We start from the raw sequence: 3,680 nt of genomic DNA, 5'->3' as shown, positions 1-3,680 counted from the left end.
GACACATCTGCTCTGAGTCCTTGGGAGGTGGAGCTATTTTACCTATTACCACCAGGTGGGGCAGTGGCTCCTTCGGTTTGTGGATACTTCCTTTGTGATTTGAGAAACTGGTGGACCTAAAGGGCAGAGCCAAGGGGCTATATTTGGTTTGAAAGCAGTATCAGTGGTCTCGTTTTGGACATATTGAGGTGATTTGATATTAAAGAAGTACTTCAAATACATACTTAAAATTCAGAAAAGACTGAGATAGGCACATAATTTGTGCACTACATCCTCATTCTATCCAATTATATGAATGTATTCCACACAGTTTCTGGCACATATTTTTAAATGTCAATTAAGTTCAGAAATTTTACACTCACTGAAACATATATTCATTTAAAAATTAAGTATACAAGATGAGTATAGGTAATTTGAAACATAAAGTTTATAATTAAATATTTTAAATATGACCATTTTCTAAAGTTTGTTGAAAATTATAGCGGTCACTTGATTTCTGGGATGTTTGCAAGACTACACCCACATTTCCTGTGGTAATGTTATTTTGTCCCCTTCCTTTCGTTATCTGTCCTCACAGCTCACTGCACAGTGCATTTCCCTTTATACCCTGTGCTGATTTGCATAGACTCCTGGGGACTCGGCTGCTGCTCAGGCTCTATTAATGGGGATTCCCTGGAGACGGCGCTTGAGTGCACCAGACGGTGAGCAAGATGCTGTCACGGTCCCAACTCCTCATCCTTCTGGGGCTCTGGGTCTCAGGTGAGAGCTTCAGAAGAGTAATGTCTTTATAAAGCTGGAGAGACGGCTTTCCCATGCAGAGTGTACAGACTATTCCATCTCAAACAGATCTGATTATATATGATAAATGAGGAAACCTACATGTGAATATACATTTTATATACTTGTGATTTATTGTATGATCTTGTTCTTTCCTGCCTGCAGGTGCCAGTGGGGACATCGTGATGACCCAGTCTCCAGCCTCTGTGGCTGTGACTCCAGGAGAGACCATCACCATGAGCTGCAAGGCCAGCCAGAGTGTTAGCAACTACTTAGCCTGGTACCAGCAGAAACCAGGACAGGCTCCCAAACTGCTCATCTACTATGCATCCAACCGGGAATCTGGGATCCCTGACCGATTCAGTGGCAGTGGGTCTGGGACAGATTTCTCTCTCAGAATCAGCGGGGCCCAGGCTGAAGATGTGGCCACTTATTACTGTCAGCAGTATGATAAATTACCTCCCACAGTGCTTCAGCCTCGAACATAAACCTCGTCTCCCAGCTATGGGGCACTGAGTCCTGCAGCAGCAGCTGCTCCCCCTCCTCCCACCTCTTCATTATAACTTTCTGCCTAGTAGTTAGTCTTCTTGTCTTTCTTTTTCCTTCAATGAACTCTGTCTTCCCTTCAAGCCTTCCTTATCCTTGTTACTGAAGTGGTTATACTCTACCTCCTTTCTAATTGCCTTTTCCCTTCCTTTTTTCCCTTTCCTTAACTTATTCCTTCAAAGGCAATTCTGTAGTTCTAACCACTTGGTTTGGAAAATTTTTCCTTTAAGGTACTGAGGCTGCCTGGACCCTGAAAGGGCAGAGGGACAGGAGGAGGGAGAAAAGGAGCTGCCTAGTTAGGAGTTTCTCAGGGGGGAAATGTAAGGGGGAATTCCTGGTACATTGGTATTTAGAATAGTTAGAGTCTGAATGTACCATTTTTTCCTTTTATTCCCTGCAGTTCAAGTTGTTCTTCTCTGCTCTCCCTGGTTTAAAGGTGGTGAGGAGGAGGGAGTCAGTGTGAAAGGGGCATGAAGGAGTGAGGCTGGCATTTCAGTCAAGATATGGGAAACAGTCTTTGTCAACAATGAGACACTGTTTGCATATGTGACAGCACTAGGTGTCCACCAAGTTTCTTTCCCCTGGGTATTTATTTCATGCTAACATAGTTACACTTCCATTAAAGCTAGAATGCTTTACATCATTGCATTAAACAATTGATTTCTCTATTTTAGTGTTATATTTGTAAGTGTATTAGTTGTAGTTAAGGCTTTTCTTCATCAATTTCTCTTACATTTTTCACTCATTAAATAAATTCCAATTGAGAATGTATTACATGCCAAATGCACTTCAGGGTATTTGCTTTATAATAATGGTAATAAGCAATTAAAAAAATAAGTCTGTATCTCAGAGTTTAAGTCTGAAGGGGTAGCAGATATTGAGGAAAGAAAGTCAGGAAATGCAAAATTTGATATAAGATATGCATGTTTGAGTCCAATAAGGAAGTACCTTCCACATTCGTGTGGGTGTGTGTTTATATTATTGCAGTGGAAAGGTGTTTCTGTGTGTGTGTGTGTGTGTGTGTCTGTGTCTGTGTCTGTGTGTTTTTGCATCCTGTAAGGCAGGGTCGCATTTCATTATTTCTCCATGCGGGTATCCCTTTATTGCAGCATGATTTGTCATTTTTTTGTTTGCTTTTCTGTTTGTTTTGGAATGTGCATGGGCTAGGTATCAAACCCAGGCCTCCTGCTGTGATGGTTTGAATGGATATATGGACCCTAGAGAAGCCATATTTTAATCAAAATCCCATTTTGTAGAGGCAGAATAATCCCTATTCAATACTGTATGTTTGAAACAGTAATCAGATCATCTCCCTGAAGATGTGGTTTAATCAAGAGTGGTTGTTAAGGTGGATTAGCTGGAGGTGTGTCCTCAACGATTTGAATGGGTCTTGATTAGTTTCTGGAATCCTATAAAAGAGGAAACATTTTGGAGAATGAGGGAGATTCAGAGAGAGCAGAGAGAAAGACATAGCCACGAGAAGTAGAGTCCACCAGCCGGCGACTTTTGGAGATGAAGTAAAATGCCTCCTGGGAAGCTTCATGAAATGGGAAACCAGGGGAAGAAGCTAGCAGATGACACCGTGTTTGGCATATGCCCTTCCAGATGCGAGAGGAAGCCTGACTATGTTTGCCATGTGCCTTACCACTTGAGAGAGAAACCCTGTGCTACATCAGCCTTCTTGAATCAAGGTATCTTTCCCTGGATGCCTTAGATTGGACATTTCTATAGATTTGTTTTACTTGGGACATTTTCTTGGTCTTGGAACTGTAAATGAGCAACTTATTAAATTCCTCTTTTCAAAAGCCATTCATTTTCTGGTATATTGCATTCCAGCAGCTAGCAAACTAGAACACCCACACAGTAAGTGAGAATTCTACCATTGAACAACAGTTGCACCCCAGGTTTCATAGGGATTTTTTATTATTTATTTTTATTTTTTAATTTCATTTACAAAAACAAGCAATGCAGTTAGAACCACCAACAATGGATACCTTAATTTGTTTAACCATAAGGAAATTTAAATAAAGTGTCCTGCTTAAAGCAGGTCTTTTTTTTTATGTGCTCCCAGAACACACTGTCCAAGGGCTTATGGCAGCTGACTTTGAGCTCCCTGAGAGCAAGATATGTCTTAGTCACCGTAATCATGTCTTTATCCACAGGGTCTTGCACATAATAGGAATAGTGGTAATGAAGTTGGTGACAGGGGTGGTGATGGTGATGATGGTTGCTAATAGTTACTGAGCACTTGCTGTGTCCCAGGCAGTTCCAAGTGCCAGCATTGCATTTACTATTTCATTTTATTCCTCACATCGGAACTTTGACATAGGTACCATTATAATAGCCCGATTGTACAG

The 3,680-nt window shown here is 41.2% G+C and overlaps 1 pseudogene across 1 annotated transcript; it reads left to right on the top strand.

The window, feature by feature from the left end:
* Positions 1 to 682: 682 nt before the first annotated feature.
* Positions 683 to 1,265, top strand: LOC143661185 (immunoglobulin kappa variable 3-15 pseudogene; annotated as a pseudogene). The gene is made up of 2 exons (XR_013164429.1): positions 683 to 759; positions 943 to 1,265. The product of XR_013164429.1 is annotated as an immunoglobulin kappa variable 3-15 pseudogene (transcript).
* Positions 1,266 to 3,680: the final 2,415 nt, after the last annotated feature.

This window comes from Tamandua tetradactyla, chromosome 17, assembly GCF_023851605.1.
Source record: "Tamandua tetradactyla isolate mTamTet1 chromosome 17, mTamTet1.pri, whole genome shotgun sequence".
In the NCBI taxonomy this organism is placed as follows: Eukaryota; Metazoa; Chordata; class Mammalia; order Pilosa; family Myrmecophagidae; genus Tamandua; species Tamandua tetradactyla.
This window is presented reverse-complemented; position numbering and strand designations above follow the sequence as displayed.